General features: G+C 39.1%; 1 long non-coding RNA gene across 1 annotated transcript in view; it reads right to left on the bottom strand.

Annotated features, from left to right (window-relative positions):
• LOC142602784 (uncharacterized) overlaps nt 1-14,360 on the bottom strand; it is an 84,899-nt gene extending 70,539 nt beyond the window's left edge. The window contains exons 1-2 of the long non-coding RNA XR_012836578.1: nt 14,271-14,360; nt 12,718-12,764 (exon numbers count right to left, since the gene is read on the bottom strand). This is a non-coding gene — a long non-coding RNA (uncharacterized LOC142602784). The remainder of the gene's footprint in view (nt 1-12,717; nt 12,765-14,270) is intronic.
• Nucleotides 14,361-17,108: the final 2,748 nt, after the last annotated feature.

Genomic DNA, 17,108 nt, shown 5'->3' with positions numbered 1-17,108 from the left:
ACACACGATCCAGTCAGTTATTAATAAAGTCATTTGGTACCATGGCAGATTACATCACTTCTCAACAGTGGGAACCATCGATATTTTCTATGAATTACTCCCTACCAATGAGGACATACTTAATTTTTAGTCTCATAATTCAAGTCGACAATTTAAAAAAAAAAAAGAAAGAAATATCTAGAACTTCTAGCCTATGAATCATTGTCCACGTTGTTCTTTCACTCATAATTTTGTCTGCTGCTGAAATAAGCTTATAATAATGAAAGAAGACTTACAACTAATATTTGTTATCTTAGTTCAGATACCAATACAAAAATTACTTGCGTATTCCTCGTTATCTTCTTCACTCTCTCACTACTTTTCATTGCAGCTGTATTCTTGCAAATGTTTCTTTTGGTGGTCACCCTGCTCTTGTTTTCTAGAACACATTTTTCTTTGTATATTTATCTCAGCAGCTCTCCAAATTTCTTCCTTTTCTATCTGCCTCCCATTTCTCTTTACAGTCAATACTGATTTATTTTTTTTAAAAGCACATTTAACACTCATATATATTAGGATATTTTAAAGGGTTTGTTTTTTGTTTCAAATAACTCAAGGCTTACATCTTGTAAATTGTATTTGTTCTAGATTAACATCTATCACAGCCCTTTTGGACAAGTTCATACTCTCTCAGGAGTAACCTTGATGCTACTTCAAAGACCTCTCTGCAAGCTACAGAGATTGAGCCTTCCAGCATGGTCTCCAGCACCACCACAGTGTGTCTCCATAATCGGGCTGGAGAGCATGCCCCAAAGCACCACTGATGTCAGCACACAACAAAGCCTTCCCAGAAATGTTTTTCACAGGCAGTTGTCCTACAGTCCCGCTCAAACCATTGGAAGGTAAAACCTAGTTTGTTTGTGGCAGGTCTCTGCTGTGCTGAAGGAGTGCCGCCCACCTAGCCCACAAGTTGAATGGGCTTGTTGATTGACTCAAAGGTCTGCTCATAGGGGTTAACTAGAAGACTGAAATGATGAATGCCATGTTAGCAAATGTAGTTCCAGAATACAAAACACAGCAACAGTTCCACAGAACAAATTACAGTGGAGCAACTCTAGTTAAACTTTTATTGCTGCTACATCAGCATTGTAATTACTTCCTAGCAACATTATTAGTGCTAAAATAGAATAAAATTGCTCAGAGGATGATAAGCCTGTATTGTCTTTACAATTGTAGTACACCGGATGAACAGTTCATTGACATTTAAAACCAGATAGTTTTACATTGCTAAGTACTGAAGAGTGGGCGAAATCCACCTCTAGTATCAGTTATAAAAGTAATAACTTGCTGCAAAAATCAGAACAGTTACCAAGATAATTATGTTCTATCTCTGCTTCTCTGATAAATTTGTTAAGGTATAGCATTACAAAAACTTCAGCGAGCTTTTGTCAGCATGATCAGAAGTGAGATCAAACAGTAAAGAGGAAATCTAGCAAACAAGTTACCTAACAGGTGAAAGTTTAATAGAGCATGGTAATAATTTTGTCTCCAGCAACTTAGTCTGGATTTAGCAATTATTGTGCAGTGGTACATGAAGCTAGTAGTCTAAATAATCCAGACAGTTATTTTTCCACAGCTTTTGAAAGAATTCTTATTTCGGTATCTGCACTGGGTCTGCCAGCCATTTTGGCTATAAAAACAGCTTTTCTACCCAGCATCTAACAGTTCAGAAATAAAGTTAGCTAACTAGACTACATCTACAGCATTTGTAGAAAGGCGTTGACCTACTTGGCCTGCACTTCACACCAGCAGAAGATCAGTTCCAGTGCCAAGAACTATCTGACCCCACTAGCACAACTTTATAACCATTGCTGAGAAACTGGTTTGATAAAACTACATCTCATGACTCTGAGGTAGTTAGGCTTTAGCAATGATGTAATTTGGAAGGATTTCTGGACAGAGAGGACTAGACCGTCATATATTTACATTATGTTAATGCTGGTAGTCCTCATGGAAAGCCCCAGGGCATTAGTGCCTGCTGCTTTTGAAAACCCATGAAGGTGTAACAGAGAGCTGAAAAGCCAGCAAGTAACAAACTTAACAAGACATAGGGGTATACCGGGTTTCCTGGAAAAATATTGCCCCAAATAAAACAGACAGCTGAAAACAGTCTGGAAGAAGCTCAGCTCACCCCCAACCTGACCTCTTTCCCTCCACCTTCCTCTTCAGCCAGGGCCCGCACCGTTAGACAACCCACTCTCCACCATAACAAGGGTTTGAGAAGAGTCCCTCACAATAAGCAAAACAGGCAGCCTCACCGCAGTGTTGTACTTCATGTTTCAGTTACAGGAGTGCTTTAGGTGCTATTACCATGCTGTAATGGTAACTGTTAGGTGTTCAAAGGGTTAGGGTTAAAAATTAAGAGACAATATAAATAAAACTCAGCTATTTATTAAGATAAATTCTTCTAAAATTTCAAACTAAACCCAGAATATCCACATTACCACATCAAGCCATCTTAAATTACATCTTCTATTTCAGTAAGAGTGCATAATTCTGTATTTTTATATTAGAAAAGTGTTTTTAATATGTATGGCTTAAAAAAAACCCACAAAAGAATCAGTCTTAATCATTTAGGTATACAGAGGCTTCGAGAGAGGCCAACTGCACCAGTCAAACAACTAAACATAAATCAGAAAATTAAAGTTTCCAGCAGACTTTTCTCATTCCATTTTATTTGAATATTTTTCTTTAAAAACACAATCTACATGTGACCAACAGGCTTCAGAAGGCAGAATGTTTTAATTAGGACACTACTCCTGCAAGACCAGAAATAACAAGAGCTAAGAAAGAAGAGAAACAAGGCTATAAAAAGACTCTGGCTTCCCGTTTAGCCTAACACAAAACTTTCTAAACCCCTCACAAACAGTTTAAAGACTACCACATGTGGAGGAGATCGGAAGCTTTTTTCTCCCTCCCAACTTGTGCACAGTCCATTCATGCAAATGCACCAGCATACACTGGAACAGCAAGACTCAAGACTGATCATATTTAGCCCAGATGTGTAATATTATTGAGGCAATGAAGAAAGTATTTATGACCAGTGTTGTAAAGGGGGCAGTTTGGATCCCATGGGAAATACCAGTATAGAAACTCAACATTCCTTTGGTTCTCAGTGAATTAAAATGTTTTTTGGTCAGTTTTCCACTGTTGCTATTTTTCTTTTGTTTGGAGCTCCACTCCTCTTTTTTCCCTGGCCAAACAGCTCTGTTAACAGATGTACAAAGCAGACCTGCCTGGACAGGCATAGCAGAGTCTTGTCTTATGTGATAAAGAAAATATGGTCCTCAAACACATTCAGGAAACTTAAATTGTTACTGCTTCTTGTCTTAAGAGCTCTACGGGGAAACAATTGCATCATTAGGTTTGTCATTTAAATTCAGCTGCTTAGCATTAACCTTCTTTTTAACATGAAGTGAAAGATTTAAAAAGAATTTACATCAACAAATGATTAAAGTCTGTGACAATTAATGAGTGATAAAGCTCACTGAAGCTAAAAGCACAAAGTGTACTCTGCTTTACTGCAGCATGACAAATGAAATGTCAGACGCAACCACACCATCCAATGCAGAATTAATACCAGAACTGATTCTCAGATAAGTGAAGAAAAAAGAAGTACACTGTGACAAGAGGGATGTGCCTATATCTACAACATCAATCAAAAAAGAACAAGAGAAACACACAAAACAGTGCTTTAAAAGCAAAGGCACAAGGTGATCAACTTTCATATAAAGCAATTTAAAGTATGTTGTATTTTATTCCTGTATCAGTCCTGCACTGGCCCTGACCCACACTGCTCAGGAAAAGGGAAGAACAACAAGTTGTACCTGGACATGCAAGGGGATAGCAAAAGAAGAATTTCTCTGCAGTACAGAAATAAGATTTCAAAGGTAGCTTCACAAACAGAACCGTATTTAGGGAAAAGATCAGGAAACATGCAAGTTATACCCTTTTACACATCTCCTTTCCAGCCTCTCCAAATTTGCATTGATTTCAACATGCAAAAAGATGAGTTATATCACTCAGTCACTTTAATATTGAAGTTCAGTTGGAACCACCCCTTACAGTTAGCATCGCTGTTCAGCCAGAACTGCCCAGAGGGACAGGAAAGCCGGCAACTGGATACAGCCCATGATTACTGTCATGTAGGTCTTATGCTTCTCTCCATTTCCCCTTCATGCTTTTAAAAGTAACACCACTGTCAAGCATCAGCCTGAAAGCCCCCAAAGGCATCTGAAAGGCCTCACCAGCTCCCACCACAAAAGTAACTTTCCAACACTACTTAAAGCAGTACTACATTTGCCACAACAGTTTCCAGGGAACATGTGGTTAGTCTCATACACACAAAAAATGAACTGGACTCCAAAAATGAGTAAGCTCACCAACAACATGAACAAAAATTCTAGCCTTTTTCATATATAAAAGGATGTAGTTTGCTTAGATGAAGTTACGTGTTTCTTGAACTGTTATTTGTTTCCGTACTTGTTTCTAACCAATTTTCTTGTTCCCCTCTCTCTTTGTTAGGGATCACATTTAAAAATATGCAGCTCTGACTCCCTTGTTTAATTACAACTGTCTAATTTAGTTCTTAGATATGTAACCAGCATCCTCCATGGGAGAAGTTTTACTTCAAGTATAACAGTATCTTTACAACTGTACATCCTCACAACCTTCTGCTGTAACCCTTTTTTCCTGTTCAATGCAGACTATAGTAGCCTGCTAGCAATATAACATACTAAAGTAACAAAGCAATTCTATCTAGTGACAGGTGATGTCAAAGAACTCTTAGAACTGCAGATGACAGTGTCCAGAATGGGAATGTATAACAACTTCCATCTGTGGAGAGGGAAAAAAACCGAACAACAAAACAAAAACCCCAACAAGCCCACACACTTCCTTTACCTTTCAAGTTCTTATTACATCAGCTTCCCCCCCCCCCCCCCCCAGTACATTCTTGAGGACCCAGGGGGAAGTTTTTCTCCTCCCCACCATTAGAAGCAGCTGGCTTCATAAGAAGTCCCGAATAGTCCGGTTAATTCGACTACGCTTTATATTGCTTAGTTTTTGTGCATGCCACTAAATTCTCAACAAGACTTTTTTGCATTAATTTTCTTAAGTTATTTTCCTCCCTTGGAGGGAACCCTGGTGTTTTATATAGTGGCCATGCTAAAATTTCAAGAGAGACCTGCCATCCAGTTTTGAAAAACAATGCGGCTTTATTTACTGTTACAAGTATGTAGCACATAAGAAGGCCTCAGCATGCTAAAATGGTGCTACTTCTGATTAGATAGAGTATTAACTGTCAATCTTCAAGAAGTTAGTAAGAGCTGTTAGGCATTGTTAGAAAGACTGATTTATAATATGCCCTATTTATATATATTATAGTGACCACAAATATTTATGTTAAGCAAGGGAAATTTTATGGGGAATTATCTGCCTTTTGTTACAACCACATAATATTCTGTCCCACGTACAACTCTGTCAGAATTTGAAGGCAAAGGAAATCAATATACAGCTAAGTTTATGAGTAAGAGACAAGGCAGACTCCTTCTATGAGCTTATAGCAGAAGTAGGTCTAATTTGGCACTACTACTTCTTACCCTGCTCACATAAAGACAAGATAAACCATATCCAGTCTTTTCCAGTCCTTCTGAGAATTAACTCCAAAAAGCAGAGTTGAAGTTCAGGTGCTAGAAAAACAAGCTCCATATCTTTGCTGATGGTTTGTGCACCCATGTACTCTGCTATTCAGCCAACTGCTGGGGTCAGGAGCTCATCTTTTCAGCAACAGCTGGAATTTGAAGTAATTTGACATAGGTCCACCCTGGGAGAACCGAGGCCTCATACAGAACAGCAACCAGGAGCAATCAGGAGCTTCTGTTACTCACCTTAACCTGTATACAAGAAAATGAAAATCTGTTTCGACATAGAACGTGGTTATCTCAGCAGAAGCTAGAAAATCTGAGGCAGAGGACTTTAAATATCATAGGTGTATTTGATGCCTCTGCTTTTAACTGAAGTGTCAGGATTGTGCAGGGCTCAGTAAATGAACCAAACCAAAAAAAAGTTTGGAGATACTCTTCCAACAATCATCTAAGTGAAATTCTGAGGCTTTCCTATCATCCAGTCATAGACTGACATTAAAAAACCTAAAAGTTGTTAAAGCCTCCACAACTTCCTTATAGGAATTCTTTGCCATTATTTATAAGGGACTCCTAAAAGTCACTTAAAACCTGCGGTTTTTTGCCTCATTCCAAACTAGACTGGAAGACTGCCAAAAGCTAAACTTGGCCTTGGTCTTGTTGCAGTTTAGTCCATATAAAGCAGTCTGACCAACAGTGAAATTCATATTTACCTCCACTTCATGAAGATTGCAGTTTGTTTGTTTAACCAGAGAAAGGTGACGTAGCTAATAGCTGACATTACTGAATCTGTAACGGGTATGTGCACATTACAGAACGCACAGTAGCCAATCAAGCAGCTCATGTTGTTCTAGCACATTAATAAATATTCATTAAGATTCGTCACTTGTGTTCCCTTTTAGTAATTCCTTAAGCTGCTATCAGAGGTGCAGCTTGTTTCTGCCTTCCCGCTACTGTAAACAAAGCGGCCCTGATTATATACCGTGTACAGAAGTTCAGCAACTTTTACAAGTTTGTTTACTGTTCAAAACTTCTGTACAAGTGTATGATGCCTATGTATTTTTTGAATATTAAGTACCCATTGAGCTCTTAATTCAATATCAATAGATAGTAGAACTTTATAATTTGCTGCCTTGATGAGATGAGTGAAGGTCCAGTTCTACAGACCACAGAGCCAGTAGGTCTCTACGCTTACAGCTTAGATTCAGTCGGAAACTAGCAAATGAAAAAAAGGAAAATCCAATTAATTATCCTTTGAAAGGTCATTTCTCTTACTCCAGTTAGATGAGACAACACATACAACAGTACACAGTCTCCTTAGCATTAACAAAGCATACTCTAAAAGGGCAGATGCAACCCTGAGCCTTGGCAAGGAGCCAGGAAGTACATTTCTTTACCGATAGCAGTCTCGGACGGATTTTCAGAAGTGATTGTTCCCTTTCCAAAGGTTACATGTCTTCTGTAAAGCACACAAGCTTAGAACTAGGCAATTTCAAAACAACACCTTCTACCAGCACAATTTTCTGGTTATGATTTAGAGGCACATTTAAACATCTCTTTAAAGGGTATATAAAACACAGGGGGTTGTTTCGACAACAGTTGTTGCCACCAAACAATTCTGATCCAAGAAATCCCACTCCATAACTTTTTGCATAATCAATCGCTCTTGCATTGTTCACAGGAAGCAGGGACAGAATACAAAACTAACCAATACCAGCTTTGTAAAATTAAAAGCACTTGTTATTAATCTCTCCGTCCATTGCTGGGATTTGTGTCAGTAAATATAGTGGACTTTTTAAAGTTTAAAATGTTTAAAGTTTTTCTTCTAATGTACTATGCATCCACAATCATGTAAAAACTCCTCATCTTCCATTTCTGTCATCCTCACTTCTATGTGTGCACAAACACTGCAGTTTCAGGGGAAGAAGATTAAACCTTTCTCTATTGTCAAAGCTCCCTTTCCTCATAGAGATCACAGAATGGTAGGGGTTGGAAGGGACCTCTGGAGATTATCTAGTCCAACTCCCCTGCTAGAGCAAGTTGCACAGGATCCAGGCAGGTTTTGAGTATCTCCAGAGAAGGAGACTCTACAACCTCTCTAGGCAGCCTGTTCCAGTGCTCTGTCACCCTCAAAAGGAAGAAGTTTTTCCTCATGTTGAGATGGAACTTCCTGTGTTCCAGTTTGTCCCCACTGCCCCTTGTCCTGTCTCTGGGCACCACTGAGAAGAGTCTGGCCCCATCCTCTTGACACCCACCCGTTAGATATTTATAAGCATTGATAAGATCCCTTCTCAGTCTTCTCTTCTCCAGACTAAACAGATGCAGCTCTCAGCCTTTCCTCATACAGGAGATGCTCAATTCCCTTGATCATCTTTGTAGCCCTCTGCTGGACTCTGTCCAGTAGTTCCCTGTCTTTCTTGAACTGGGGAGCCCAGAACTGGACACAGAACTCAGATGTGGCCTCATCAGGGAAGCGTAGAGGGGGAGGATAACCTCCCTTGACCTGCTGGCCACAGCCGTATGTTGATGTCTGAAGAGAGCAATTTTTCCACAGAGCTGTCCAGGGGTGCTTGATAGCATCTCCCAAGAGATGTTCTGATACCACAGGTTTGGGAAATTACACAGAAGTTTACCAGGAACAAAAAGCAGCAAGAAGTGTGCTGCCTCTGCTGTCAACTGTAATAAGTTTTAATGAGTAAGAGGAGTAGATCTGCTGAGTAAGAATATTCTCGTGTTAGTTTGTAACTTCTCAGAATAAACTGTTTTATACAGTGTTCCAGGAATATTAGCAAATAACTTTAGTGTATTGGGTGACTCAGGGTGCTGATGACATGGAATAATAAGTTCAAAGGAAAAAAAAAAACCAAAAAACCTAAAAAAACCAAGAAAGCCAGAGGGTTCCACGTGCTAATGCTGCTGAAAAACTCAGTCACCTAATGCTTGGCAAATTAACAAAGCACTAAATGGTAAGATATCCTCACAATAAATTCAAATTCCATAGTGCTGTCTCAGCAATCTAAGAAAGAACATGTGACTACTAGAAAGCAGATGTTTCAGCTAATTTGTTATAATACACTAGCTCCAAAGCTGTGGTCTATCAGGAAATAATCCAAGACCCAGATCTAGCCTGACACAGATCCAGTAGTAATAACAACAGGCAAATAAGCTAGCGTTTAGAAAGCAGAGTTGATCTGAAGTCCCTGAAATCAGCTTTTTCAAAATCATATGAAATACATATTGTTCAGGACACTGGCAGTGGCTGAGGCTCTTATTGTGCTTAGTTTTAGCTGCATGATTTCCAGGGCTTGCCCACAGGCTGATGGAAGCATCCCCCATTTCATCCATACTTGCTGATGGACATGAGCTCTGCAATCACGATGTCAGTGTCAGAAAGATTTCTCATGTAGAGCACAAACTCTCCAGGTGATCTCACAAGGTGCAATTACAAATAGCCAAAAGTTTCATTAAGAAAGCGTTAGCAAAGACTTAACTGGTGTTAACTGAGGCTGAGTGCAGGCTGGAATGACACCTATCAGTTTTGGGTGCCCATTTATGTTTTCAGGAGCCATACCACATGAGATAACTAGCTACCAAGCCCCCACTGTGCCTCATTCAAAGCCCAGAAGTAGACGTCCTATATCTCTACAATTAGACAGCTTTGGGTTATGCCACAGTGAGTTTCCACATCTTGCCAAAACCTGGTTGAAATGATGATTTGATCAGCACCCTCAGCTGCTGTATGGAAGAAAATGATCCTGTTAAATTTGGTTACACAAAGTTGAGCTGCAGAGAGTTATACAGACAGCCATGGCCAGCCAGCAGTGTGCTGCTTTAGGTAGACCTCTGAAAACAAATGGAGGACATTGTTTTTTTGAGGCAGGTCTCCCATACACCACCTGAGTTTCCAGGTAGTGTTTTAAAGGTGTTTTTCTCTCAACTTTGGAATAGAATTTCACCAGAGCTGAGAAATCTTTGCCAACAGCAACTCAGATACCATCGATTCTGGAATCAAGACTAGTGGAATTGTCATTTTCTTCTTCCATAGGAAACTACTGATAGGAGGAAGTTCTGATAAGGAGAAAAAATTAATATACAAAGTGCTTGTAGCTAGGGCAACTGAAGGGTTCAGCTGAGCAAAACTTTTCATTTCTGAAAAGAATTCAAGTATACGACCAAGACATCCATATGAATTTTGCCTTTAGTTTGTGGATATATTTGTGCAAGAGAATTGGAATAAGACAGGAAACTAAACTTACTATGCTTGTTTTTATAAGCTTATTAGCAGGGTTAGAGACCAAGAAGGGAAGGAAAGACAAGAAAGCTGAAGTTCATCAGCTACATCTCTAACTGCCACATATCTCCAAGTGATATTTGCCGTAAGTAAAATGTTCCATTACTTATCACATGGATCTGCTGAATGGTTGTGCGTTAAGCTTCAACTCCCTTATGTCACTAAGCATCTCCATGAAAATAAAGGGAAAGCAATGCCATAAGTGGGGGAAAAAAAAGCACCATTACTACATAGATTTATCATGCTTATTTAGAGAGTGATCCAACAGCACAGATCAGATTAGAGGTGTAATTGAAAAAAACTCCATCCTTGTGCTTAAGTGTGCAAATTTAGAGAAACAGACAGGCATGCTGAATTACAAGAATCCTCTGCCAGACGCTTAGATGAGATTTAAGATTGCCCTAGTTATTTTCCCATCATGTACAGCACACCACTGTGCTGTTCTTTCTTTTCCATGAGATATGGGCCAAAACCCTACTCAAAAGTAACTGATGGCAATGAATTTACATCAAGAACAAACTTGGCATTTCCAGGCAATCCTACATGGACTACAATACTTGGAACAGAAAACCCAACAACAAAAGTGAAATGGGCAAAATGTACTGCCACTATAATTGGAATCAGAGAGATTAAAATGACTACCTACTGTGCAAATAAAGGATCAAAGCAAACAGTATTGCTTCTGGTACCCAGGAGCCAGAGGTGATTTTTTCTTTTTTTTTTTTTTCCTCCTTTTTGTTTGTTTAAATAAAGTGTTCTGTTTAGTCGTTCTTCCATCTTTCAATAGAACCATGAATGTCCTCAGTCAATGAGGCATACTTCCTCCCAGTATACTTGGAAAGAGCACAACACATTTAAAGAACTATCTTTATCACAAACATTTATCCAATGGTGTCTTCAGAAGACCATCCATGTGATCTCTTAGGTTTTCTGTTGGACATTGTTTTGGGGGGGTGTGTGTGTGTGTGTGTGCGCGCGCGTTACCTCCCCTGAAGCCTACAGGACTACAGGAGAAAGAGGCGCTTGCTACCTGATGAGATGTGAAAGCCTTGCTCAAATAGGTAGCTTTTTGCCAAGGAAAGGAACCAGAAAGTGACAGCAGGCAAACAAAAAGAGAAGATTCTGCAATAAAATGTAAAGCAATACAGGAGTACATTTAAAATTACACCCCACTCTCCACCAGCAGTGCTACCTCAGGATAAACTCTGCTGTGGAAAGTTTTGTCTACTTTCCCCAGTGCTTCAGGCCCCACCAGTACAGCTGCCTCCATTCAACTCACGGGCCTGAGCAGCAGAAGGCCACCCTGCTGACAGACAGCCCACCTTACCTTCCCCTGCCTAGGAGTACCCTCAGGAGGAATAACTGGTGGGAGAGGTAGGTCCTTTCCTACTATGCTCAAGATACAATGTATGTCCTATCAGTACACCAAACCCACAGTAAAATTGAAAGAAGGCAAGGTGGGGTTTTTGGATCAATTTATTTTTTGTTACATTTTAAACTGCATGTTTTCTTTCTAGCTTCTAGAAAGAAAGTCTCAGAAATATTTTTAAGATATTTTAGAAAAGATCTGTTTGAAAAGGTGAACAATCCCATCTCTGAAAAAAAGAGAGAGATTGAGAAAGACCTAATTTAGAGATGGATAGGCTTTAGCCACCTTGACCCATGACACAGTACTAAGTCACTAGTGATCTAAATCCTTCCAGACTCCTTGTAGATTAAGTATATTTTGGCTTTATGTTGTAAACAAAGAAATTAAAGGCAATTCATGAGACAAACTTTGCACAAATTCACACATACAAGACAGGATGGGAATATGAAGCCTGATCTCCAACATAACATTCAAGCCAACAATTAGCTCCACATTAGCCCAGTTCTGATCAGCAAAGCTGCACTGATTTCAGACCACAGAGATCTGACCAGATTTAAGACACACAGAAAAACCCCTGCACACCATACACATGAATACATAACTTTCTGCAGCTTACCAACACAGCTTTTCTGTCTTTCTATGCCAGAAGTACAAAGTATTTTAGAACAGACTGTTCAAATTTGCTTGCAGATTTATAACTGGAACATTAATTCTCTGTGACACTTACTTTATTGCCCTGGTTTTCTTTTCAGATACTATCTCCTGTGACATAGTAGCACGATATCAAAACCTGTAATTATACAAAACCTTAACTAATAAACCAAGTGCCAAATTATTTCAAGGAAGGTTAGCAAGAAGGGGCAATTCATTAAGCCCGGGCAGGTTTGTGTGACATAAAATAAATACATGATGTTCTTTTGTATACATTTGCAATATCAAAAACATTTATTCTACACCCACTTTCTATAACTGTTTTCAAGAAAATATTTTAGATGGCAGTAAGGAAACATGTTCCAACATTCATTTTCTTCAAGAAGAACCTTACAATAACAATCTCAGCATTTTCATTTGTGATTTTTCATTACTAAAAGTCCTCATACTTCTAAACGTTATCTCTCTGTGGCCTTTAATTTGTGAAAAGATTTTAAAACCATTCACGGCCTAGTTTTATGCAAGAAAACCAGTGATGTAACCTGCACTCTCTTTCTTCTCTTTCCCTCTTTATGGCTACAAAATGTAAACATTAAACAAGGAGAAAGAAAGAAAGAAAGAAATTCTACTAGTCTGTAAAGAATACATAACATCACTTGTACAAATTTGCAGGTAATGCAATTTTCACATAGTCTTGAATAATTTCAGTGGAAAAAACAACTTACTTGTTATGATGCCCAAATTTGACGATAATCACCTCCACAAAGCAGAGCTACAAATATAAGTAAGAAGTATGTTCATGGCATTCCTCAAAGGCAGATGCCTGCATAACTGTATTATGCAAAGTAGTTGCAGAAATAACAGATCGCACAACAAAATAACATTCCCATTTCCTTTCGATGTATTTAATGTTGTCAGTAGCAAAACCATCCCTAAATCATTATAAAGCACGTGTTGTATTTTAGGTGTCGGACATCACTTCATATAGACTATGATGCGACCAAAACGCTACAGTTCTTGAGTGAGACTCAGGCTCTGCATTGGATTTCAACAGCAAATTAAACGAAAAACAGTGAAGCACCAATTTTTTTACCTATCTTTTTCTATTGTTATTATTTCTAACAGGGTCATGTACCTGTCCAAGGAAACAGCTGCAGTCATGTAAGGTATTTCATAGATAAGCAGCCAGTGCAGCTCACTAAGTGCCAAAGAGCAAAGGAAAAGCTTATGGGAGCTACCAGAGCAGGTCTGGGGTCAGATCAAGTAGGATTGCTCCATGTTGAATATCCTTGCGTGCAGGGCACGCAGACAGCAGAAGGCAACAAATATAGAACTTGGCTAAAAACTCTTTTCCCCAGAAAAGCAGAAAAAGCACAAAGATGAGTTTAAAATAGAGAAAAAGTACATACACACATCTCTGTAATGCTGGGAAATACTGCTAGTCAGACTCTAAGCATCAGATCCATGAACCCTGGTGAGCTTACTAGCTTTAATAAGTTACTGAGCAGTGAGTACATTCTGTTCTCCTGGTAGCAGTTCAAATCTATACCCCTGCTCCCCAAGCTTATTTCTCAGCAGTTATGGGAAGTATTACAATCAAATCTTTATCAAAAGATAATAGAAAATACAAAGAGGAAACAGAACTGGTAAGAGACACAATGTCTTTTGCATACTCTGGCCAGACATACCTTAGCCTTGTATTGAACCCACAGGTTGTCCTTCGAGTACTTTGCAAGCAGAATCAAGCTCGGGGGGGCTCATTACCAAACCAGACACAAGCTCTTGCCTATGCTACAAGATACTCACAAGTTGTCTATTAAAAACCCTGAAGTAAGACTCCTGGCCTTGCAGACAGGTCTAGCATGCCATTGAGCTCAAGGCAGTAATGGTAATGTTCTTTCTCAACAGCTCTGCATATAGGCAGAAGAAGGTGATTTCTGCCTGCAAACAACAGCACAAACTTCTGAGAAACACTGCTTCTAGGCACTATAATATCTAGAACATCATCACAGTGTTTATTCAGACTTCACTGCTCTGCACCACATCACTTTAACAGGCTGAACAGAGTTCACAATCTTTGTTTTAAAATACAGCTACCATCAGGGCTAAAAGACATGAAATTTACCCAGGATGTAGGAAACTCAAGTTCTGATCTTTCCTCTCCCTGAAGAGGTTCCAAGCCCACATTGCAGGGAACTTCTGATAAAATATAAGCAATTATTCAATTGCTTAAACATATTTACTTAAAACTGTGGTACTAGAATCCTACTGAACTCACCTGCAGGTTACATAGGCAGCCACCAGTGCTGGAGGAGCTTGCCATGGGAATGTTCTAACCTCAGCTGCACAGATGATTTGGCGCAAGTATCCTGTTAGCAAATTAGAAGGGTAATTCAGCACAGCTTTCACTTCTTTAATCACTCAGCTATATATTTTACATAAGTACCTTAACAAAAATAAACTTATTACATTAACATTTACAAAACACTTTCCTCCCTTCTCAAATATATGCCCTGAACCTTTAGCATCTCTACATAAAGCAGTTAATTGTTCAATTATCACATCACCGGTTTACCATTTAGGACAACCCCAAACCAATAGGGATTCCAGATTGTAATCATCAGCAGCTGCTAAATGAGCTGTTAAACCCTGTTTGCAGTGGGGCAGGAACTGCTACTTGTCCAAGTTTCCAGTAAAGATGGCCCAGTGGAGACCCCTGACCAAATTCCTTCTAGGTACAGAGGAGATTAAAATGTGATGATCCGAGCCTGTCCTTGTTTTCTTAATAGAAGGTGCAGCTATCACAGTTTCTCTCTGGAGAAGCTATCAATAGCAATGAATTATATGCCGCGCTTCAGGAAATCTGTGCCAAATTTCTCCAAAAACCAGGTGCCAAAAATTAGATTCGTGTCTGTGTTTATGCACAGAGATGTACAACCTGCATTTGATTAGCTCCCGTGAACTGTGGTTTAGAAGCCTGAATCACAACTGCACAAAGTTTTAATTAGATATTCGGTCACTCTGCCCTTTCTTAAATTCCAGCCATTTATTCGCATGCTTATACACAAAGCTGGCAGCTTAGGTCTGGGAGGTAAAGGGAAAAATATAAACCTCCCCAAGCTAGTAACAGATAACTAACCTGACAAGGTGGCACAAGACATCATTTCACCAGGAGAAGCCCATTGCTGAAAGATTGGTGTTTAGTGGTTCACTAACCATTGTGCACAATGCTACGTTAGTTTTGACCGGTAATGAAGTGATTTTAAATTGCTACTGTGATTTTCTCATTAAACATGACTGCTGCCATATGTCTTGCCAATGAGTAGTACAGTTTTGTCCAAAAATGGTGTATTAACTTTCAGTAATAGTAGCATATCCCCAGTATCAGTTTAAGAAAGAGGATGGAAAAAAAGCACATCTGATGCCTATGCAAATATTTTCTTTCCAAATCCTACCAGTCCTTAAAAAACACCTTGTTGACTAACTTCTGGCATCAGTTTAGGAAACAGTCTGAACCTACAACAGAACATGAGATAAGCCCAATTTTCACAAATTTGATGGTTCAGTACAGTCTGTTTGTACTGCAGCTTTTTCAGATATGTTGCAGTTTCAGCTCAGCTCAATGTAGTGTATGCAAAGGAACTCTCTCACATACAGTGTGAGTTGTCCAAGCCATACAAGACGGCAAGCAGAATTTTCTATACCTTTTCCTGCTTATCTTTTGCGTAAGTCAATATTAGTCCAATCTTCGGTAGCATTTGGTGCAATTCACAAATACTGCACCTATTCCTTAAGTTTTCTTTTCACTACCAAAAGGAAGGAAAAACATTCCTCTCAAGAGAAAAAAGAAATCATTTTGCAAGAGCACACTAATCCTTACAGCCCTCCTTTTACAATGTACATTTCAGTACTATGTAGCAAATCCCAGCTGTAAGCACAGGCACTATAAAACTAACCATTTCATCCTCAGAGGAACTACTTGCCAAATTTAACAGTCCAAAACTTACCTCCCATTTCCTATTCCCCTCTAAACATATATATACTTGAAAATAAGAAGTCACAGCACCCTGGAAGACATGTGATACTCAGCATCTTTCCTGACCTTCTCAATGTCTCTTTTCCTTTTTCTCCCTCCCACATTTTTCTATTACCATTCTTGTGTTTTGCAGTTATGTTCTCGAATTATCACCAATTTTTATCTTTCCCCTATTAGAGGAAGGGACACTTTGTATCCAGCTATCTACCCTATTCTTTGATATTTCCTTTCCTACTGCAGGAATGATTCAGCTGATAAAGAAACAATTGCTGAGACTCCACAGCGTAAGACATCAATTTTAGTTTATCTTGATATGACACACTGCAAATCTTGATAGGAGCTCAGGTGTGGGCAGCTGAGCTCTCCTCCCTGCAGCAGGAAGGAACTGCTGCAGCCATCCAGAGAATGAAGTGCCTGTTCTTCAGCTAGATTTCATCGACCTTTTTCATGGACTTTTACAGGACTGCAGTAGTTCCATGTTTTTGTCATGAGTTTGCTAGTAAAGCTAGTAATAAGTTAACATTCCTGCTAGAGGAAGTCACTCAAACTCTGACCGTGTCTTTCTATGAAAGACTTTCAGTCTCATTCCTATGAATTGAGGATTAAATAAATATTTTGGTCAATAATGTAAAATATTATTTTATGCAATGTAAAACTTATCTGATAAGTTTATCTGGAAATATGTCAAATGTTTACACTATGATTAGGAAGGTAAAGCCAGGAAACCACAAACAGAAAAAAAATGTTATATTGTATGGGTTAAACAAGTCCTCTGACTCATTCTCTGAAAGTTAAAAGCGCAAGCACGTGTCTTTTCCAGCTACATGGATAATATAACTGCAATTAGTCAACAAGCAGAGGGTTGCAATAAGATGGTTTCTACGGAATAAGTTCATTACAGCCATCAAAACTATCTGTGAACAGGTTGAATTTAGTGGCTTGATACCTCTGTGGCAAAGATCATTTGTTAGGGCTCTATGTTCAATCCACAAGCATTAAGGTAACGTTAATGTGTGTTGGCAAATAAGACTAACCTCCCTGAAGAGATTTCAGTGGGAGCTTCCCCCTCCAGCGTGGGCC

The sequence above is a fragment of the Balearica regulorum genome, chromosome 8 (assembly GCF_011004875.1).
Source record: "Balearica regulorum gibbericeps isolate bBalReg1 chromosome 8, bBalReg1.pri, whole genome shotgun sequence".
In the NCBI taxonomy this organism is placed as follows: Eukaryota; Metazoa; Chordata; class Aves; order Gruiformes; family Gruidae; genus Balearica; species Balearica regulorum.
The sequence above is the reverse complement of the archived record's forward strand: the minus strand, read 5'-3'. Positions and strand labels throughout refer to the sequence as shown.